Source organism: Lichenostomus cassidix, chromosome Z (assembly GCF_008360975.1).
Source record: "Lichenostomus cassidix isolate B80296 chromosome Z, HeHo_3.0, whole genome shotgun sequence".
Taxonomy (NCBI): domain Eukaryota; kingdom Metazoa; phylum Chordata; class Aves; order Passeriformes; family Meliphagidae; genus Lichenostomus; species Lichenostomus cassidix.
Window position 1 is genome coordinate 1,436,032 of NC_139511.1, and position 23,934 is coordinate 1,459,965.

The 23,934-nt window shown below is 42.0% G+C and overlaps 1 long non-coding RNA gene across 2 annotated transcripts in view; it reads right to left on the reverse strand.

Annotated features, from left to right (window-relative positions):
* The window catches only part of LOC146424213 (uncharacterized), a 156,429-nt gene extending 138,576 nt beyond the window's left edge, over positions 1-17,853 (reverse strand). For both annotated transcript variants that reach the window (XR_014847107.1, XR_014847108.1), the window contains exon 1: positions 17,799-17,853. This is a non-coding gene — a long non-coding RNA (uncharacterized LOC146424213). The remainder of the gene's footprint in view (positions 1-17,798) is intronic.
* Positions 17,854-23,934: the final 6,081 nt, after the last annotated feature.

The window sequence follows — 23,934 nt, forward strand, 5'->3', positions numbered from 1 at the left end:
AAATAAGTTTTTAATCTGGTTGTAATGGAATAAAACCCCATGATTTAGCTGGTGGGAGGTGCCTCTTGCAGTTTTGAATTAGTTGTTCTTATTGAACTGGTGATTTTAGACGCCAAGAAGTTCCTCTGCTACTTGATTCCATGTGCTTTGATCCCTCTCCAGGGCTGCAGTCGTTTGGATAAATCTGTGTTTGTGGAGAGAAGTTTCTGAGCATCCAACACACACCAGAGTGTCCTTCATGAAGGGACTCACAATGACAATCACAACCCAAACACCAAAGGAACAAACCTCATTCTGGTTATTTTATTTCAGAATGTAAAGCAGAGAGAGCAGAATCTGTGCAGGAGACTGCCAGCTTAATAAATTCTTGCAACTTTGCTCTGTGGAGCTGGAAACGAAAATGAAATTGTGGGTTTTGTTCTTTATCGTGTTTCAACATTGTTTATAGATTTTACTGCTGAATTTGCAAGCAAATGGGGAGGGAAAAAAAAAGAGGTGAAAAATTCCTATTTGTGCAACTTGGAAAGTCAGATTGATTCCTGAGCATCAAGCTGTTTTTATCAACTTCCTTTATTATTTATAAAGTATAGGGGAAGTTCAATAAGCAAAACAATCCTGTAGTTAAACATAAATTCAAAAGAATGTTTCTAATTTCAGTGGCTTTTTGCACTGGTAGTCAATAGAGACCAGATTTCAAATTGATATAGAAGTGCTCATAATTTCAGTTGGCTGAAAAAAGGATCCTGACTTCTCAATTGTCTGCAATTGCCTCATTGCCTGGAGGGAGACAGTGCTTTCCTTCCTGAGATTTATGGCATTCAAAAATTCAAGACATTCAAGTCCATGGGAGTTTTGTATCTTTAATAACTATTGCTTCCAATCAGAATAAATTGAGATGCAACAAAATAGTCACTTGTGTTTTCCGTCCTACAATAAATCTGTTTGTGTTCAGGGAATTGCTCTGATGGGTTCTCACTGAGATGCTGCAGAAAGACAGAATCTGAATCAGTAAACCTGAAATCAGCTCTGTTTGGAAACTGATTGAAGTAAGTTTTACATGGGAAATTCCTTGGAACTATTGCAAATAAACATATTTGTAATCTGTGGAATACTCTGAACATCAATAAAATTTCACTGATCTAGAAGTTGGGTTTTTTTTAATAGAGATGGCTTCTCTTTTATTCCTTATGTGTAACTTTTATCTTGTTTTATTGTCTGGCCTGGATTTATTCTGCTTGCTCTGATTTTCTGCATCACCAAAGAGGCTGAACTTGCCTTGAGCTCCTCTTTGCTCCTTTCTGGACATCAGGCTGCTGTGTTATACAAGTTACAGTACTCTTAATCACAGGGGGAAGCTCTTATCCGGACTTTAATTTTTGCCTAAAACTGAGAATTCTGACTTTACATGGGGTCTGAACATTTGTTTGCATTTGGAACTAACAGGAAAGTGATTTCCATGTTTGGGACCACGTTTTACCTTCTTGGATCAAACACTTATAAAGGCAGAGACTTGGATGCTGCAAAATGAAAGGAAGACGAAAATAGCTAATTTTTTTTTTTTTTTCACTTCTTACCACTCTGTTTGCTGCAAGTTTCAGAGGTAATATGGTATATTTAGAAAGAGGAATATAGGGGTGCAGCAGCAAAAGCCTTTTTCTTGACAAGCCTTCCTCACAGCACAGAGCCACAGTGTGCTGAGCTTGCCAAGAGGCAAATGTGATGGCAGGGATTTTGAGCTGAGCTTCCAAACCCTGCTGATGCAGAGGACATGTTACAACATCTCTGCTCTGACAGCTCTTTCTGAGCTCCGTGGTATAAATAGAGCTTTAATACAATAATCCCACCCTGCTCCTGCACTGCTGCAGTGCATCCTCCTGCACATGTTGTCAGAGATAAGAGGGGACAAGGCTATGGATGTTGGGCTATTTTTTTCTCCTTGTGCTGTTTAAAAAAAAAAAGGTATTCCCTTTTTCTTGATTTTTGTAAGAGCACGACACAGGGCCTCAGCAAATCTAACTTAAAAATCATTTGGCCGTGAGAGTTCACTAAAAACTTCCATGCAGCTGAACAACAGAAGATGCAGCACCAAAGACACAGAGTTCACCAGCTCTGGATGTTCTCTAAGAAAAATACTATTTTCAGGCAAAGCAAAACATTTTCCAAGCTGCAGCACACTCAGGAGAGAGCAGAAGACATTTCCACATGGCTTTTGCAACAGACCCAGCTCTTGGTAATTCTGTGACTTGCATTTTATTTGCAACACCCTGAATCTTGACCTGAAAGTAAAAAGCAAAATACATAATTACCATTGAAGGAGATTGGCTGCAGCACAGTTTAAGGGTGTCTGTATTTTCCCTGCTTTCAGTTCCCTGATACTTTAAATTCTGCTCAACATCAATCATTTGAACTTCAGCTTTCCAGGTGAGATGAGTGCCCCAGGCTGGCTGTAATTATGAGGAAAATACCTGTTTGAGTTTTTTGGGTTTTTTTTCCAAAAACAAGACTGAATAAAACAATGTTATTTTGTTCTTATTGAAAGGAATTCTGGCAAATTTTCTCTGAGAAGTTCCAGCAATTTGATTGCTGGCAGCAAAGGCTCCTTTCATGAGGAGCTCACATTCTTTTGAAAAGCCTTTATTAATTATATATAAGCATTTTAAAGAGATTATTACTATAGCTCTGGAAGCGATGAAGATACTTGTCCATGCTGAACTTGTCGAATCCAAGAATTTGGCAGGACTTTGCTGGAATTTCACCTGTAATCTCCTACACAGCTGGATTTTGGTTGAACAGTGGATGAAATGAAGGGGAGAGCCTCTCCTTGACGTGCTCCAGCAGCATGGCAGGGACTGCTGGGTGTGGATGTTGATGTGAAAGTGAAAAAGGATGTTGATGAGGAGCCCAGGAAAGAGGGGGTGAAGGTGGAAATGTGAAACAGTGAAAGGGAAGTGGAATTTGGAAGTGAGTGGGTAAGAAGGGATTAGGTGACGAGCAGTGGGAAAATGACACAACTTCAAACTGGGCAACAAAAAGGCTGAACAAGAGAAATGCAGATGATGAGGCTCAGAGTTACGTGGAGAAATTGAGATATATGGAGAAAACTGATCAAAAAATCAGACCACTGGGCACAGAGATGTGGGAGCAGAGGGCAAATGAGAGCCACTTGGGGTGGGTGCAGGTCAGGAGGAGAAAAGAGGAAAGAAGATTGTGCTAAATCAAGAACTGGCACACAAAATGGGAGGAACGGCTGCACTTGGAAAGGGATTTTGGCCACTGGGCAGAGGAGCTGCCAACAGGGGAAAATTGTGATGGCAAAGAGGGGAGAAAGGGAGAGGGGGAGCTGGAGGGAGGAGAGCAGCAGAAGAACCAGGGACTGGCCAGACAGACACCTCTCCTCCCTTCTGTGTCCTCTTCTTTCCCCAAAGTGGCAAGGGAGGCTCCTAAATCATTCAAAAGGCACGACAATGACAAAATCAATCAAAAAGCAGAGGGGCTCACACCACACGGAGCTGGGATGTCATGGTTTAGACTTGATTTTTCCCCCAGATCTGAACTGTATCACAAGTTCTTTAAGAGTGGGGATAGACTGCTGCTATCAATTATCTTACTGCCTTTAATCAGAGGCTCAGACTGCTTCAAACTCTAGCTTTGCTCATTTTTGAGCACACATCCTGGCTGATGTTACTTTAAAGCAGGTTTGTGTCTGTGTTTGTGCAATGCACAGGTGATTTGATACTACCCAGGCTCTGGTTGTGAAACACCCCTTAACAAATTCTGTGTAATAAGACTAGAATGCCTCTGAATCATTTTAGAAAGGAAAACATTGGTAAGAAACATTCTTCTCTGGTATATCAGGAAGAAGGGTGGTTTCAGTGAGGTCCTAGCAGAAGCTGGCACTGAGGCAACATGCAGTCACATACTGGTTATGGATGAAACCTAATCCACTTAAACTGGAATTTAAAATAAATAATAGCAGGGAAGAGAGGAAAGGAATAATGGCGGAGAGAGGCTTGTATAAACAACTTTCTTTATAACCAATTTGTATTACTACATTTCAGCTGAACAACAGATACACTGCAGGTCTTTTTCGGAGTACAGAAACCAGACTTTTTTAAAGCAAAACATTAATCGTGCTTATTTACCCCCACGGTGACAGTGCACATTCAAACAATGCATCTTTGTTTTCCTTTCCAGAGATTTATTGAGGCAGACAACTGTTGGTGACTCTCAGGAGCCATTCAGGGAGTCAGATTCTCAGCACAAAGTTGATGAGGAAAGCAGGGGTCTGTTCTGGTGGTCCCTGGGAGCAGGGAATGGTTCCACAGGGGCATCCTTGGAAAGGCAGGGGCCATGGAAGGTATAAGGAAATAAAATTTATTTTATTAAAAATAATTTTTTTATTTTTTATTATTGTAATTTTGTGTTATTTGGGGTTTTTCCCACAAATTAAACTTGCCTACTTGATTTGCCACCATGACATGAATTCATTGTAACTTTAAATTTTTTTTTATTGTTGTTTGCTTGGTTTGGTTTTTTGGTTTTTTGTTTTGTATTTTGTTTTAATTTTGAGAAGAAGGCTGTTACACTCATTCTCACCCATCAAGAACATCTAATATTTTTATTTAATCCCTTATGTCTAGACTAGTAATCCCATCACCTGACAGTCTATCCCAAATTCTTGCTGTGTTTTGAGCACTGAGCACTGGCAGCAGCTGTGGAGGAATGAGAGGAGTGGGAGCAAGGTAGGAGGAAGCATAAACAAGTTGGGATATTGCAGACAAAGTTTACCCAAGCACATGGGACTTCTTATTCAGCAATTCAGCTGCTGCTGAGAATTACCCATTTCTTTCTGAGGTCTCTCTGGGGACAAACATCTTCTCTGTCCCCTTTGTCCCTTCCTTCCCCCTGTGCTTTGGATGTGGAAAGGAAGGGCTTAGGGCTGCCTGTCATGACTTTCAGCCTGCTGAGCATCAGATCAAGGGCTCAGGTAGGAGGGATTTTCCAGGCCAGTTTTTCAGGTATGGATGGCTTTGATGACATGGGTGATGAAAAATTCCCAGAGGAGCAGACATCCATCATCAGCACAAGAAATATGCAGGGGGAGGAGCAGGCAAAGTGGCCAGATGAGATCCATCTCCATGGAAATACATGATGTTTTTTGCTTATGCACATGCAATTCTGTCAGGTTTTATCTGAGCAGCCTACAAAGGCTACCTCTTTCTATTTCAGAAGAAAAAGAAGTGACAGTAAGAATTAATCTGGGACGAGTTCTGTTGGTGACTTGAAAATGGTGCTGTTTTCTTTGCTGCCTCACTTGAAAATCTTGCTGTGGGACTGTAGACTCCTTTCCTGAGTGAAAGCTCTGGAAATCCACCCCTCCAGCAGCTCGGTGGGTGGCAGGGCAGGGAAGCCAGAACCTGAGCAGGGCAAGCTGCAGGCATTTGTTGTGCAAACGGATTTGGATTCCCCAGGTGATGCTGGGGATGAGATGTCTTTAGGGAGCAGCAAACTCCACTTTTCTGCCTTTCTGGGGAAGGTGCTGTTATCTCATGCAGGAGCTCTCCCGTGGAGCTGACTGCAGAGAAGGGATAATGACTACGTGTCAGAGCAGACAGTGATGGACTGAGCTGTTCAAAGAGCCACGAGGAAAGTTGCCTTCCCTCTGCTGACATCAGAAGAAAATCCATAGCCCACAGGACATTTAAAAGCAGGTTTTTCTGTTTTCAAAGGAGGATATTACTGCTAATACAATAATCGCCTCTGGCTAGTTTCCTTTGAATTCCTTTGTAATTTTATTTTTTTTTTTTCAGTCAGACAAGTTAATTATTTCAGCATTTAAATCATGGAGTGGTAACAATCTCTCCATGACATGTAAGCCTTTACTGTAACATACTAATGTGTAAATGTGAACAACATTTTTTCCTGTCTTGCCTGATGAAGCCAGGCCACTCTGTTTGCTACAGTTCTCCATCAGATAAATGGATTGCTTAGAAACCTCACAGGTCTGATTACCTGCAGCAAGATTATGGTTTCATTTTATTATATTCCTTAACAATGAAACCAACTGAAGTGGCATTCTGGAGGCTCTACAACAATATAAGAAATGCTAAGAACAAGACCAGTGTCCTTAAAGCAACTTTGCACCATCAAAACGGTACAATAATAAATCATAAAAATGCATGATAGAAGAGGCCTTGTTCAGGGTATCTCTGATACTCAGCATTGCTCTTAATGTGCATTACCTAAAAATCAAAAAGAATGAAAGTTTAGCCTTCAGGGAAAGTATGAATAAAAAAATTAAAATATTTAAAATACTTTAATTCTGAATTTTCTCTTTTAAAAAAGGGAAATAAAATAGTCATTTTCATTTTATACATTATTCATTATCACTGGTGCTGCCTACAGAGAGAATTTCCAATTAATTCACTTCTCATACAGAGAAGTACTCAAAGTCTGGTGTTAAAAATGAATTTTATATGTTTTAAATTCATCAGAGCTGTGGTGAAATGAGTGACAGAGCCTACTGGTAGAACTGCAACTTGGGAAATATTTGGCTTTATTTTTCCTTTAATCACATGCAGAGAGGAGTTACTTTCACTCCCTCCCATGTTAGTCCCAGTTAACTTTAAGAGCTTCCTGTTCTGATATTGTGAAGTGCTGGGTGATATTTATCTGGTTTAGAGCTTTTTCTGGTGGCTCTCAAATGCTACATCTCGGGTCCTGTTGCATGTATTTAACTTGATTATATTCTCTTCCCACTCTCAGGAGCCTGACAGTGAAAATTTTAGTCCCTCTGACAGCAATGAGGAATTGTATACTGAAATTATATTGTTAATGTTTGTGGGCCCTGCTTGGTTTGTGGGAATGTCTCTTTTATCACAGCTGAGTGGTACCAAAGAGCTCCCCAGCTCCAATTTGGTTTGGTAGCTTGGCACAGGTTGTGCTCAAAATGAAAAATCCTGAGGTTTCCAAACATTTTAGAACAGAACATCACAACAGAATGTGATGTTTAACCTGGAAAGGGACAGGGCTGCATTCTGTCCCTCTTGTAAGGAATTGCACACTGTTCTCTCTGTGTTTGGGTTGAACAGGCACAGTTTTGTGACATCCTTGTATCCATGTTGTTTGCATAATGCTGTGCTTGTTTTTAAGGTATTTTCACCTGATTATAGGGATTGATGGAGATGTTTGGAAGGCTGGTGTGCAATATTGCTGGTTTCTCTCTCAGCTGGCACAGCCCTCCTCACATGCAGGAATTTCAGTCCAGGTCACTGAGAACTTAGGAAAAATGGTCAGCTGGAGGCAGCATGAGCTTTGGGAAAACCTGATTTATTGTGGCTGCAGGTGTGCCCAGAGAACACCTGAGGGTCTTGTTAGGGTTGGACATAAAAGAGTTCCTGAGCTGCTGAAAGGCTCAGGGTGCTCCTGCTGGAGACCAGAACTTTAAGTGGTTGGGTGTTTTTTACTAAAAAAAGAAAAATAATGATTGTCTGTGGGGTTGGAGGATCCATGGGATCCATGGAGTCTGAGGATCCAGTTTGGACCCAAAAGGTCTCCTAAAAAAGCCATTCTGTGTGTCTGACCATAAATATTTGCACAGGGTTGTAGGTGTTTATTATAAATTCACTCTATCTCACTGATTCTGCTAGAAATTTTAGAGTTTTCTGTGGGATTTAATCCTCATTGTTTCATAACCTCTGACAGCAGTTTTTACAGCTAATTGCTCTGTGGTTATTTCAATAACCAGTGTGGAGGGAGAGGTAAAATCCACATCCAATTCTTCCCCCTGATCTGTGGGTGAATGTCTTCCTTAAGTTGATAGGACTGAATCTGATGTCTCTCATGATACCAATTTTGTAAGAGGAATTTGCATTTATGATTTTATAGATACCTTTAAGAGGAAGAATTAACTTTCTGTTCATAAATATTTTGGTTCTTTATACAGTCATAATTATTCCCTTCTTCAATCAATAATTAGCATACACAGTTAAGTCAGTAATTTAATTAATGATTTTATAAAACCTTTGATTAGCTTAGCACAGTCTTTCAAGCACAGCTTAAGCCAGTGGTGGATGGAATTGTATAAGGGATAAATTTAAGGTTGAAATTGCTTTTTTTGCCCTAAAGGTAGCATAATCACCCAAATGCTTGGTGCCAAATTGGTTCTTTTGCATGAGAAAATTCAGGATAACTTCCCCTACTTCCAGAGGGACCAAAGCCACTGATGGGGGAAGCAGCTTCCTATTCCACAAATATCAGTAAAATTACCCAATGCCTCGTAGGAATGAGCTGCACCACTTTGGTCAGCCTGACTTGCAAGATTCCCATCCCATTTTTTTTTTTGTTTGCCAAGGTTTTGCCAAGCTGAGGCTGTAGTTTCAAGTGTCCAACAGTCTCCTTCCTGCAAAACCTTTTAATTTTAAAATCTGTAAAAAGGACAGAATGAGTACTGATGTATTTCAAAAAAGGGAAAGAAAAATGTTGAGGGCTTTCTGGGTTTGTTATTTTGGTTTGACTTGTTTGGGGTTTTTTTTTTGGTTGTTGCTCTGTTGCTGTTGGTTGCTATTGTATTTTGGTTGTTTTTTTCCCCCAAAACGGTGCACAACAGTGTGATTAGTTTAGGAAATGGCACTAAAGCACATTCAAAAATGGTGCTAAAGCTCATCCAGAAATGGTTATGAAGGGATTTAGAGCTGACAGTCAGCTCCTGGGGAAGCTGATCAGCTGAGGAGCATCTGCAAAGCCACAGAGATCCTGGGGCATTCCTTCCCCAGGCTCAGCATCACTGGAATACACTGATTATTCACCTACATGGCCTTTCCACTGGCCCCTTCCAGGCTCCTGGTAGCCTCCCTCAGCGGGGCCTTGGGAATGTGGTGTCCTTGTTTTTCCCCAGGTTTTGATGAGGTGGGAAGGGATGAGGTGGGCTGAGGGAAGGAAGGGATGCCAGGCAGGGATGTCAGAGCAGCTCAGCCCTGCCCTGTCTCCCTGCTCTGCTGGAGCTGCCTGGAGTCACCATCCCATTCCCATTCCCATTCCCATTCCCATTCCCATTCCCATTCCCATTCCCATCCCCACACCAGGGAATATCTCTGCCAAAAGGTTGCTGCAGATAGGATGTGGATTTACGGGGTAAATGTTATTTCGAGCAGATACCCTAATTACTGCTGATGGGCTTAGCCCCATCAATCCCTCTAATCCCTCCTAAAACTGTGGTCTGTGTGACATCCTGTGACAGTGACTACCACAAATATAATTCTGCGTGACAAAACCAGAACGAAAGGAGAAAATCTTGTCTTTGTGTTTGGGGTTTTTTTTTTTTTAGCTCTTCTCAGAAGTTTTACATTTTTTGCCCTGATAAATTCACCAGGCGACCTCTGCCTTTAACAACTTAGGTTTGTGATATCTCCCTCATCAAACACTTCTTTCCCAGGGATTTTATAGGTAAAAAATGACAGCAAATCATTAGATACTTATGATTAAATGGTATAGCTTATTGGTGAACACAGCAGTGCTGGGTTAACTGTTGTGGACTCGAAGATCTGAAAGGTCTTTTCCAATCTTAACAATTCTTTAATTCTATGAAATTAGCATTAATTCCCAGATTAGCAGTTCAAATAGACGATTTTTAGTTTTTAAGAATGCGTTTTGCATGATAATTGGTTCTGCAAGGAGCTCTCCGTGTAGCTGTCAGTTTAGGTAACATTTAGAGGATTTAAGAAAAGACTTTTTAAAGATCAGTTTTGAGCTATCCCAGAGTTCATTCTGTAGCTTATAAATATTTTGCCTTGCTTTTCAGCTTTTCCAACCATTGGAAGTTTATTAAAACCAGTAAGACATGCCAAGCTCTTCCACTAAAAAAATTAGTAATGAAATGTTGTACGTCCATCATTGTTATCACTCCTAAAAAACTCAGTAGAATGGAAAAAAAAACCCAACTTTTTCTTTTGGTGAATTTCACTTTGCAATACTTTGGAGACACTGCGTTTTAAAAAATAAATGAATCTGGATCCATGACTATAATTTTAGCTCATGGAAAGGTGAGAATTCCTACCCTGAGATTGCATTTCTTTTCAAACAGAAAAGAATCAAAACATGAGGAGATGCAGAGAAATGTCAAAGCTCCAGCCAGGTTTTCCTGTCCATGATGGCTTTTAGCTGCAGAGACCCCTTCTTGCACAACAGCCTGTGCTTAGGTGAAGCAAATCACCATGATGGGCAGGGAAAATGGGAATTTCCTGTAATTTCAACCTCATGTTGAAATTTACAGGCACTTGTGCCACAGGAGAGCTGCCTGAAAAACAACTGCAATTCATATTTTGCAAGAAATGGTACCTGGAAATACCTGGTACCATTCTGGTTCTTTCCTTGTTATTGACCTGCAACATAAGGATAGTAGAGATTCCCTTTTTTCGCCATGTACTAGAAGAAATTAAACATATTCCAGTATTTTCCCTGTGATCCTAAAAAGAAACAAATGAATTTGCACTCAAACGTCAGGAAACCAATGCTTCACTGTGTTTTTAACAAAGTCCTTGATTAAAACCCTTTTGGCATGTTCAGGGAGTAGAATTCCAGAGCTCTGTGCAGGTAGAGACAAGGAGAACCAGAGATGAATGCACCAGGCAGCAGAGCTGCTGCAGAAAAGGCTTCATCCCTGCCTCAATCAGTGCAGGACAATTACTCAGTGAATAGGTATTTCTAGGTAAAGATTGGGTTTTTTAACAATATAAGGGGAAACCTGTTTTCTTTGACGAAGAAAATGAAAAATGCCATTGTTTGGTGTTTAAACTTCCTGCATTTCCTTGGGGTTCAAATGATATTATTTTTTCTGTCATTCCCTTTGACAATTTTTCCCTGGGCTGATGTTGCATAACTACATCATCAGGGGGAAGCAGCCTCACAAGCTTTTTTAAATTTTTGTTTGTTTGTTTGTTTGTTTGTTTGTTTTTGTTGGGTTTTGTGTTTTTGTTTCTTTTTTTAACAGCAGAAACATAATTTATGGTTGAAAACAGATTGTGTTTCTCACAGAAAGAGGCATGAAGTGTTTAAAAAGTAAAACAAACAGAAGAATCTGTAGGTTTGATTTTCCTGATGTAGGGATTTTTAGCACTTATTGCTGTGCTGTTTTGGAGAAGAGAAATTGACATTTTCTGCCATGACCAGGTGGGCAGTGAACTGGGAGCTGGAAAAATCTGTCCTCTTCTTGCTCTGCTCTGGTTCCAGTTTGGTTAAAGATACTGCCATTCCTGCTGACCACAAAAATTACCTTCTCCAGGAGTCAGGACCTCTCCTGTGCTGCTCCCTGAGTTATTCCTGAAGATTTAAGAGCAAACCCAGAGTGGTTGCACTGTTCAATTTCTAAGGCTTGCATTTCCGTGGGGTTCAAACATCACTGAGGTTCAAATGCAGTTTTGGATTTTATTTTTGGCACATCTCTGGGAAGGAGCTGCATTGGGAGGCTGAGAAAGGCCTGAATATGCAAAATCCAGGCTGAAAAGGTAGTGGGTGAATTGATGCCAAGGATATTAGCAAAGAGGGATAGGAAACATGAGCAGGACTTCATGCCTGGACCTCACCACTGCCCCAAAAACGAGCTCAAGCTGTGGATTTGATATGGATTCATGTTTCAGCCTTCTAATAGTCCAAAGGTCTTCAGCTCCAGAGATTCGATTTGTGCTGTATCAAAGGCAGAAGTCAACTGAAAAAAATGTTAGATCTGGGCTAAAGTTTAAATCTAAACAGTCACAGAGTTGAATGGGGCTTGAATTGAGAGTTGTGGTTGGAGCAGTGCTCACTTCTAAATACAAATTCACTTGCAGTACAACACACATAAAGTGAGGCACAGCTGAGAAAGAAGCTGCAGCTAAATGAGAAACAGATTTGCAGCGAGCACAAATGAAATTAAAGGGATATGGGTGCAAGCCAGCCAGTGTATTCTGTTGTGAGACAAAATGTTTAATTTCCCATTTGTGATAACACCGAGGAGCTGAATAGGGCTGTGGCATGAATGTTCCTCACACAGCACTGATTGCCAAGAGCTGGCAGTGCATGAAACCTTCCCACTCCAGGCTGCTTGCCTAAAAACCTCCTACCCCTCTGCCCTGACATGGCAGCAGCCCTCTTGGAGACTGTCAGATACGCCTCAGAAAAACAGTGTGCAAGGAAAATACTGGGATTTTTGTATCTCCATGCATTTAGGATGCCAGCCACAACATGTGGGCAATTTGCAGTAAGAGATGTGCATCTGTTTTAGCAGTGGGTGCCTTGAAGTATCAGGTTATGAAGGCCAGGAGCAGAAATCTTTGTTCTAAATATAAACATTGTTGGACTTTTTAAACTGGTAATTTTTAAGTGGTCGAGATTTACCTACTCTTCATGAAGGAGATAATTAATTTTCAAGTCATAACTGAGAACAAAGGGTGATATTTACTCCATTTTCTTCCTCCTGTTTTCTACCCCTCCCTTCACATTGTTTATTCTTCTTATTTTTTTAATTACCTTTTTTTAACCAGTGATGAGACCTACCGGATTTGATGCTTTGACTGCACAGGGTTAAAATTATGACTTCCCTTATATATCTGAAGCTTTTTTCATAAAAATCTTAAAGAAGATGATCTCTAATTTCACTTCCTCAGCATGAAAAGCAAAACATCTGGTTGTCTTAGTTTCCCACCCCGGCAGCTGACTTTCAAGGCAGCAAGTAAGCAACGACACGCTTAGGATTTGAAGCACAAAAATCTGCTCTATACATGTTGGCATGGGAGAGCAGCAGTGCAAGGGGGAAAAGCACCAAGTTTCTATCACACTCATAATTGCAGAGCACAGATAACAGCCTGCAGTTAACACTTTAATATATCCTGGCCCCTGCTCTGTTTTTTCTGGCCACGGTCGATGGGAAGATGATGGGAGCAGCTGGCTGTGGATTCCCCTGCAGGGGACAGAGCTCAGCTGCTGCTCAGGGGTTTTGTGTCCCCCAGGACACCTGCCTGGCTCAGGCTGCTGTGGGGATGGTGCTGGTGGAGTCACCAGGAGGGCATTTCAGCAGGAATTGGGTCAGAACACTCTGGAGAGGAACCTTTCAGTGTCAGTTTGGTTCCACACTGTGCACAGAGCCCCTGAGAACAGGGAAGCTTGGGAAGGAGGCTCTGTGTGATTCCATGTCTTATCTTTGGCAATGTCTGCACCCAGCAGAGGATATGACTCTAAATTTTCCCCCCTTCATTCTTGGTTGAATGTTGGACTTGATGGTCTTGGAGGTCTTGATAATTCTGTAATTCTTTTCCATTACCTGTTCCACTCACTAGCACAGTGAATTTGAGCATTTTTCCTTTGTTACTATTTTTTCATGTTCCCTTCAATGGCCAATATTATTATGATGACAGATATAAGGGGATAATCTTCCTATTTCAAATTATTTACTTGTAATAGAGCTCAGCCAGGACAACTCCTACTTCACCTGTGCTCAAAACCCTTCAGACAGAAATTAGTCCGTGATGGAAGACTGGTACAGCCATTCCATTTTTTGTGCAATGGCTGTTAATTTTAAAAACATCGAGCTGGGGTCCTCTCAGTAATCTCTTCTGAGCTGTTCCTCACTGACTGAGGTGTTGAAACACACTAAAGGTGAGATTCTGCTACACCTGGCTCTGCACAGAAAACCTGTCTGCTGCAGAACCTCGCACTGTGGTTCTGTGGGGAAGCCAACATCTGGAGATTTTTGGCTGGAAAACTCACAGAATCACATTTTTCAGGAAGGAAGTGACCCCTGGGACAGCTTCCTGCCCTCATCTGGGCTGGGGACAAGGTGGGGATCAGGCACAGCTTGGGCTCCATGGTCTCAGAAGTCTTCTCCATCCTCAGTGATTCCGATCTTGCAGCTTCCCAGAAGGTCCTTCTGGTATGTTTTGGAGATGGGTGCAAGATTTGGCATCCTCCACTCGTGAGGAGTTGTTTCTCCCAATTTCCAAGAGCTTTCTCATGTGACACAGAGTGGTCTTACAAGGGCATTCCCCTGGGAATGTGCAATCACTCATCCTTTCTCCAGCTTCCCCCTTCCCCAGGGAAAGGATAACACAGGAATTAATGCAGAGGAAGGGTTGCTCTTTCTGATCCACAATGCAGTCAAAGAGCATGCACTCATCCTTCATAAAAATCTGGATTTCAGGAGTGTTGAATGCCACCAGGAATAAATTTGTCTACCCTGCTCTAGCTTATTTCCTTGTCTTGCTTATATGTGTGATAATTCAGTCACTCTGGGATTCTGTAGGCTCTATGAAATGCCAAGCAAGTAATTTATTCATTATTTTGCTCTTCCTCCTGTCCCACATGAATGGTTTCTTAATTACAAAAATGCGACTTGAAGGCTGGTCTGGTTTTGCACTAATTTCTGCAGGTTCTTACCACCACAGCTGATGGTATTAGCAGTGACAATAAAATTATTACTAATGATTTGGTAGCTTTAACATTATTCATCCTCCTGGGTTTGCCAGTATACACCAGACACCACCTTTATACTGCGTAAATAACCTAGAATGTAGGAAAAATCTATTTTAAAATCAGAGCTTTTATTTCTGTTATTTCCTTTGTTTTGATCAAAACCAGAAGCCACCATCAGTCTGAAAGGGAAACTGCAATTACGTATGCTAATTAGTAGCTGAACTGGAAACTTTTGTGTTTTTTCTGATCATTCCACCATTTTCAATATGCAGGGTGGGTTTGGTGACATAAATATTGTTCCTCTTCAGTCAGATACAAATGCTTGATTTATGCAGCCATGCAGAGGATTTAACATAATGATGGAATTGTCATAAATCCACAGAATAATTTTTTGTCGTTGCTGTCACATTACCCCTAGCCTTCTTACCCAGAATAAAAATAGACTAATCACATAAGAAAAGTCGATCTCTGAATATCTTTTTGCAAACCCAGAAATTAAAAGCTATGGATTTACTATATCCTTGCGGGCTAAAACCCTTTGAATTCATGAATGTTTTGGCTGAGTTTGCCTAGGCAACAAAACTTTCAGTCCTGACCTAAGCCAGCCTTTCCCTCCCATTGTGATTTGCCCATCCCTAATGATAATGTGAGTAGACAGTCCAGGACAAAACAGGTTTAAATCCTCTTAAGCTGTAAAAAGAAAGGAACCCAGGGATGTCTGGGCTGGTTTCTTCATCAGAGACAGAAGGTACACACCCATCACACAGCAAACATCTGGACAGCATCAAACTATCCGGGTGGAGGGGGCAAACGTCTCTGCTGAAGCCTTTCATGAAAGATTAAATCTCTGCTTGTTATTTCAAATACAGTTGTTCAAAGGTGCCTTAATTTTGTGTTTCCAATTAGTCTGAAAACTTAAGTTACCCATTTTTAGACACGGCTATAAAACACAGATTTCGTTTGGCAACAACATAAAGAAGAGGTTTCAATATTTCATTTTCACTTTGAGGAGGAATAAATCCTAATCTTGAATATCCTGTTGTAGAAAAGCAGGTCTGCAAAAAAACTCGTGCCACCCTCGTGATGATTTTACAGATGGCAAAAACAGAGGTAGAAAGAAATAGAGCAATTCTATTTCTGCGAGTGCAGAGGGTTTGACCATTATTCTGCTGTCCTCAGAATTACACTTTCTCGTATTTCTGCTCCATGCTGCTCTCCTCTGTGATGTTACAGGTGTGGCTTCTCCTGGTGTGGTTTTGGTTGGAGGAATTTGGGGCAGCAAGTGGCTGTGCTGGAGAAGGGTGGAGCAGGAGAAGGGTGAGAGGTGTGAGGCACATCCTTGGCTGCTCCTGTTCCCTGCACTCCAAGGACATTCCAAGGACTCATCTGGGCCATCCTGACACAGTCTGGCTTTGCAAGGACGCAAAACAAACCATCTGCCCAAGGCTACTCTGCTGAGACCTCACGATTCTGGTTTTTGACCCAAAGGAGTTTCAGTGCCCTGTGCACTGCAGGACGCCCTCGACAACTTCCCCAAATTTTCCTCAAATAAATGCAGTGCTCCTGCTCCCTGCTGTGTGGGTGTGAGCCCTGACTGTCAAAGTGTTTCCCAGCTGTGAGGAGGCATTGCAGCTCCTGAAGGACGACCTGGGCACAAGGGACCAGCCTGGCCGAGCTCCCCGTGTGACCTTGGGCTGAGATGTTTAACCTCGCAGAGTTTCCCCTCTCCCCATGGAAAAGGGGGATAATAATAGCTGTCCATATCAGCGTGGGGTGTGAGGATTAATAAGTTAATTCCTGCAGGCTCTGTGGCACTCTGCTGACAAGGAGCTGCCTGAGTGCTGTGACAGAGCACAGGAGCTCACAGGACTGGAGTTGTTCGCTCCGCGGTGTTGATTAGGGGGAAGAAAACAACCAGGACAGAGCAGACAGCAAACACAAAAGCTGAAGGAGCTGCCCAGGCTGGTCAAACAGCTTATTGGTAATTCTACCCGCTGCACGAGCAGGTTTGTGTCACAAATTCCATCCCATGCCCATGGAGCATCCCTGGGTGTGTTTGGCACACCAGGATGGCATCCTGCACCCCACAGGACAATCCAAGGCACACCATCCACGGCAGGGGAATGAGGTGCTTTTTAAGGGCATACGTGGACTTCATGGATAGTTTGTTGCAAAAATCCAGGGTTCTTAAACTGCTGGTTTGTTATGAGTTTCCATACTGGTGAGGCACAACAAATGTGTTTAACCAACCCCACTGATCAGTGGTGGAAGCAGTGGAAGAGGGTGGGAGGAAGAGGGATGGAGAAGCAGAAGACAAGGAAACCAGAGCCATGTCCTCAGAGAAGTCTGTAGCATCAAAAGTCCCCCAAGGCCTGTGTTTGTGTGTGCCCAGCCAGTGACAAAGGATGGCAGAGTTTTTGGGTGCTGGGAAGGTACCAGAGTCAGTTTAGGTCCTGGATTAGAGGCTGTGATTCCTACAGGCACAACCATGTCTCTTGTTGACCCACTGTGTTTCCCTTTATTTCTTTTGATAATCAGACTCATTTTGCTTGAGGGTTCTTTTCCTTCTTACTTCCTCCCCAGTAACTGATCCTAAAGGAAAAACAAGAACTTAATCCATTAGATATCAGTGACACGGACTAACACTTTATGTTTTATGAGAAATTATTTGTATGAAAAATCTTGTATGTCAGAGCATTTGGTGTGACTTCCAGCTTTTGCAGAAGGTTTGTGTGGCTCAAATCACACAGTCACTGACACATTATTGTATCTGTGTGAGCATGGTTGGGACTTGAGGTGAAATTCTGAGTGATCTTAAGGGAAACCTCTCAAATGTCAACCTAATGAGGGTGCAGATCTAGGGCCAGACAGAGGGGTTTGCAAACAATTATGCTAAAAATATTAAAAAGTCCTCAAAATAAGCTGGGAGTTGTGCATCAGGAACTGGAGTGACAGGACAAGGGGGAATGGGTTTAAACTGGAAGAAGAGAAATTTAGACATAGAGATATATGGAGGGAATTGTTCCCTGTGAGGGTGGGCAGGCCCTGGCACAGGGTGACAGACAAGCTGTGGCTGCCCCTGGATCCCTGCAAATGTTCCAGGCCAGGTTGGACACTGGGGCTTGGAGCAGGGACAGTGGGAGGTGTCCCTGCCAGGGCAGGGGGTTTCAATGACTTGAACTTTTGGGTCCTTTCCAGCCCAACTTGTTCTACAGTTCCTCAACTCCATTAGGTTTTCATTAATAGCTCTTTCAGGTGTTATTTTCCTGGTCCTTGATATCAGTAGGATGTGTCCTACTGCTTTTACTGTCCTTAGTAAAATCCAGCCTGAGTACAGGTAGGACTTCAGGGGGTTTTACCAAAAAAACCAAAAAAAAAAAAAAAAAAAAAAAAAAAAAAAAAAAAAAAAAAAAGAGACAAGTTTCAGCATTTAGCTTTAATGACAGATGACAATTAGTGCCCTTACTCTCTTTCTAGAACCTAGAAAGACTTTGGTCAGAGGCTGACAAATTCCAGGGAAACTGTCCATGCTCTCCCCGTGCTCATGGTTTTGACCAGCAATGTCATTAAATATTATAATCTATCATATTGTAGAAATGTCTCTGCCTCAAGGCTGTCTATATCCACCCTGTTGCGATAAAAACCCCTTGTTGCCTGTGGTGCAAGTTCCTCTATTTCACCCAGAAATTCTGCTGAGCTAACAAGCTCATTTCATTCTGGGGACAAGGCAGAGCAAACCTGATTTCTTGTAGAACTGCTGAATCTCAGTTGAGTCCTCCACTTTTCATTTCTGAAACTTTATGCCACAACCAAGATCTTTCAAAACGGAAAATATTCGTGCACAAGATGCATTTCTTCATGGCATGTGCCAACACCAAGTGTAATTGTCCATTTTTGCAACTTTCTTCATCTAATTTACAGCCCTGGAATTCAGACCTCCAGAGATATTTATAAATTGCTTCCATCTCCAAAAAAAGGAGCCATATGCATTTCAGACTTGCTATGCTTTTATTCTGGAGGCTTCATAGTGCAAATAACTCACCAACAGTTGGGTTCCTTCCTGTGTAAAATGTGATGAGAAGTGATTAAATTTTATGCTTGATTCTTCCTTTACTCACATCACAACTTCAGATAATTTTTGAAAATCATATCTTTTGCTGAAGCAGTATAGGAACTTAAATATAATGTACAGACTAAAGAGAAGCATTCTAGTTTCATAGAATTAAGGCTGGAAAAGACGTTTAGGATCATCAAACCAAACCACAGACCCCAGAAGCTGCAGGGGAAGATGTCACAAAGCTACAGCTACTTTGGTGGGAATCATCACAGTGGATTTCACACTGGAAAAAATGGATTTTTTTTTCCTCCATTTCTTCTTTATGGAGGAAAATGCGCTCAGAAGGGCCCATCCTAATTCACAATGCACAATACAGGTGTGTGGGGAAAAAAACAAAGGGAGATCTCAGCTGTGCCCCTGTTCAGGGGCTTGACATAGCCATCTCAAAGTCCAAAGAATGCTGGTTTTGTGGCAGGAAAAAGCCCCTCACTCTCATTTCTGTGGGAGGGCAGGTCACAGGCATTTTGGGGCAGTGCAGCCCTGGATGCAGAGTGGGGCTGGAGGAAGGGGTGAACAGAAAGGCTGGGCATGGAAGAAAGGAGGGGAGCTGTGGCTGGGGAGGAGAGGAACACCCCTGGTGGGACTTGGACACACTGACTGTGCCAGAAGCAAGGTCTGGACACCCTCTGGACTCCCCCTGGCAGCCCAGCTCCCCCAAATGAGCAGAGTTTGGCTGTAGGCACGAGGCTCCCACAACCCGATCCGTGTGAGAGTGGCCGGAGGCTGCCGGACACTGGCTGGAGAGGTGCCAGGCCCTTCCTGGGGAGCTCTGGGAGAGGGACACGACCCCAACCCTCCCGTAAATCACCCCCCTTGGCCAGCACGGCCTCCCTGGCAGGCTGACAGCGCTGAAATCCCTCTCACCATCCCCTAACAACCGTGATGAGGTGCCAAAACATGGGAGCTGAAATCCCCGCGTTATTGTTCTCCGGCGAGGCTGCCTTGCAAGGGAACAGCCTTGGGAACATCTGGTGCTGCGGTGGGAATTAGGACCAGATATGGCTTTACAATGACCAGATTATTGCACATGACACCACTGCCTGCAACAGGGAAATCCTTGTTCAAGTTCCTCCAAAAGCAAAATGAAAAGCACGTTGGTTTATTTATTTATTTTCTTAGCGAATGCGCGCCTTTGTCCGTATCTCATTCTGGGTAAATTGAGGAAAGAATCAATTTTCTGTGATAAGCCCGGAGTAAAAATAAATTATAATTTCCTATATCCTGCAGAAATTACATGGCTATGAATGTCAGTGTAGCAGTTAACATTTCCAGTTGTCCCTCCTTCCAGGGCTGGGTCTCCTTACACACCAACAGCTGGGAATGGGAAAGATGACACACACTGCTTCTCTCTGTTCTGCTTAATGACTGAGTCCCTAATGAGAACAATTACTATAACGAGTATTCAATGCTCCCTGTAAGAAGAAAAAGTACTGATTCTTCTCTGTGCTACAACTTCTCAAATAAATAGGCTAAATAAAAAATCTATGTAATACTGGAGTGCTCTTGCTAAATAGATGGGGACCTTATTTTTACCCTTTTTTTTTAAGTCAGTGAGGCTTCTGAGTGTTGGGTAATTTTCTTTTGTGGGGGGAGAATTTTTTATTTTGCAGACAACATCAGTCATGCTCTGCACAAATACTGAATTTCCAAACTGTTCAGGATCTATGTCCTTTAGGTGCTTGGAGCTTCCTCCTGCCAAGATCTTATCTGGTGTTGGGAAAGGCTGTCTAACTCTCAATAAGAAGTTTTCTTTGGAACAAAGGATCTGATATTTATCCTGGAATATTTTCTGCCTCTGCCTGGTGATTAGCTCATTTACCTCAAACTTTCCCATTTCTTCCACCTCCTTTCTTGCCCAGCAAGCCTTTCCCACTCACAGCAGTTCCCAGAATCCCAGGGCTACAGCAGGGATGGTGCTGGGAAACAACAGAGAGTTGCCAAGGTGACTTCTTGTCCCACAAACATGGGTTAGATATTCCCAGAACTGGGAAATACATTGGTGCTGAGGAGCCCATGAGTCGCACTGAGACCTGGAATGAGGCATCTCCCCTCTCAGTGACCATTCAGACCTGTAAGAAATTAAGAATTTTCCCGAATTAAAGTAGCTGGGATTTGTCTAGAAGCCTGGAGGAGACATCAGGGTGTGGCTGATACCTGTGGAGGTAAAGCCATGAAGGTTCAGTGGAGTGCCCTGTGGCCAGGCTGAGCCTATTTATATGCATAAATATGAATAAAACTATACAATATACACAATATAAAAACCTCAGCCCTTACAGTAGAAGAGTCAGACCAAAGCTCCACATCTGTGCTCAATGTTAGTTGCTTTGCTGCAATCATGCTACTGTCCCATTTATTCCTGGGTTGCCCAGTCCAAGATTCACCAACAGAGAATTAATGGAAAATAAAATTCCCAATCTCACTGGCAGTAAAGCTTGTGCCACAAAGAGTTTTCATGCTGGCTGACTCAGAACAAAATTCCTCTTGTGTGAACTCGCTGATCACAATTAACTCACAGCAGGTCTATCTACCACCGAGGACACTGAGCTGATGGGAATCCCTGTGGGCAGCTGGCAGGGAGGAGGAAATGTCATAGAAAATTCCAAACATTCTGAAAAATATCACACGTTTTGGGTGAAACTCTGGTTCTTTCCATGAAAATGCCTCTCCTTCTCTCAGTCCAGGATTTTACACTTTAGGAATAAGGTGGTGGTGTGAGTTTCCTGCTGGCTTAGAAGGGATTTAATTTTTGAATGTTCAAAAGAGCTTCTGCTCCAAGGACCATGTAAAATGGGGAAGAAAAAGGGTGTTCTAGAGGGTAACTGTGGATAGGAAAAAAATTTAATTTGTTTACCTTGACTCATCATCTACAAATAAGGGCATCATCCACCGGGATTGGCACAGAGCAGAATCTGGGTTTTGGATTGTGGCACTGGAATGAATCTCCACAACCCATGAGTGCCACTCCAGAATCAAAGGGGTTTTACAGAAAGCAATGAATCTTCTGAAACAACTGGGATCAAATCTGCCCTCTTGCACATCAGCAACAGCTGTCCTGATAGTTCACCTGTTCATTTTTCTACTGCATTTTAGTGGCAAGAAATTGTACAGTACATTTTGATAAGGAGGCAGGGATTTTCCAAGCACACAATGTCTATGTGACTGGCACTACTTCCTGTAAAATTTCTGTGGGAGTGTTCTAATTCCATCGTGATCTTTTATTTTTAACTTTCTAATTTGAAGACACTTTGTAGTGCTCTGCTCTATTCCAGTACAATACAAAATGAAGATAAAGAAGATATGATGTAATTTTAGTTTTGTCTCTAGATTGCTTGTCAAGAATTATTATGCTAAGGAAGAAAAAGAAGACAAAGAAGGAATGAAAAAAACCCAAAGAAGCTGCTTTTATATGTAATTTAAAAGCTTGATAAAGGGTGAAATGAAGTTTCTGTTCAGGGAATAATTTTTAGAAATTACCACTTGGGTGTTATGTATTGTACAAAATATTAAGAACCTCTCAGATGAAATATTTCTTGCATGTTTTCACCCCCCTGAAGGAACCTTTTTGAGCAAAGTTGGTTAAAATGGGGGAAATGGTCATCTTTCTTTGGGTTAGGAAATTGGAGAATAGATTTAAAATGAGAGAGAGTAGGGTTAGATGGGATTTTGGGAAGGAATTGTTCCCTGTGAGGATGGGGAGGGGCTAGGATGGAATTCCCAGAGAAGCTGTGGCTGCCCCTGGATCCCTGGCAGTGTCCAAGGCCAGGTTGGACACTGGGGCTTGGAGCAGCCTGGGACAGTGGAAGGTGTCCCTGCCAGGGCAGGGGCAGGCACTGGGTGGGATTTAAGGTCTTTTCCAACCCAAACCATTCTGTGATTATGTGACTCTTGCATGACAACTCTTTGAAGACCCAACGAGGACTGTGGGACTTGTTCTGGGGAACGAAACTTCCTAAATGCAGGAGGATTTGACCTCTACTGTAAAGTACGGCTGATCTTGAAGAGAAGGTGACAGTTTTAAGCTTACATTTCCTTAGGCTACTTTGAGGTAAAATAGATGTAGATACCTTAAAAATTTTTCAGTGCTTTTTGCAAGATGTGCCTATGAATGAAATTTTGTGGACATGGGAGCTTTTGTAAGCCAGACTTCAATGCACATGCAGTTCAGATGAGAAACAGGCGTGCTGCAAGTTTCCCATTTAATTTGTGCAGAGTCTTCACTCCACCAGCTGGATTTCTTTTCCTGAACATTATAATAGTCACTAATGGGAGGGCTGGAGCCAAGAGCAGGGAAAACAACTGGCCCAAATGAGTAAGTTATTTAGACTAAGAAAAGGAGGATATAAATACCTTCTATTGCTGGGTGAGAATCAAGGCAGAGCTGCTGGGGATAACTCAAATGTCCCATGAACTGACAACCAAAATTTAACTTCTTTTACCATGCGCACGCCAATGTTCACCTGCAGGGTTTGGTAGCTTTTAAGAGCTCAGGAGTAAGGGAAAAGCTGGTCTTGTGGATGTATTTCTTATCAGCAGCCTCTTATGAGAGAGCCTGTGAAAGAGCTTCTGACAGTCCAAAAAAAAAATCCCAGCTAAAACTCCTTTACGGCTTTTCCTGTACAGGAGAAAATAAGTTTCCCCTTTAAAGACAGCAGTTTTTTGTTTGCTATTATGTTTGGAATATTGGCACATTGTATTTTAAGTCCTGTTTACATTTGCTTGTAGCAATAAGGTAAATCACAGCATGGTATTATTTAATTTCAGATACTTTTGAAAAATATAAAGCTTAGTTGTGTTTTTTTAAGTAAGAAGAGCCATGCAATTACCTGTGCTAGTGTGACATCATGGGCATCTGGCTTAAGAGTGTAATCATCATTCAATATAAATTTTTACCCTCAACAGTTTGATTTAAGAGTATATATTAGATCTTGTCCAGAAAAAGGTTAGCTCTGGGATTAGATTAGACTTTGACTTAGGCCTGATATGGTCTCTTCTCAAACCCCCCTCATGAGAGCAGTCCAGCTGACACAATGGCCACAGCAAAAATTCACATTGCTGAGACATTCTTTTCTGATGAGACATTAAAGATATAGTATCTATTGCTTGGAAAACACTCAGTAAGGAGTTTGGGGCTAATAGTTTCCTTGACATTAATCAATAAGTGCTCGATACATGATTGAGAAAGCTGTGTCTCTGCTAAGAAAGTCAAGAATTAGCTCATGACCCAAACTCTTAACTCTTGCCATTAACATTTGACAGTAGACTGTAGTAATTGAGGCCAGAAAATTTAAATACGCTATACATGCAATTCTCCAGATATCATTTTCCATCTCACAGCATCTGAAAATGTATTAAAAATCAGTTTATTCACTGACTCAGAG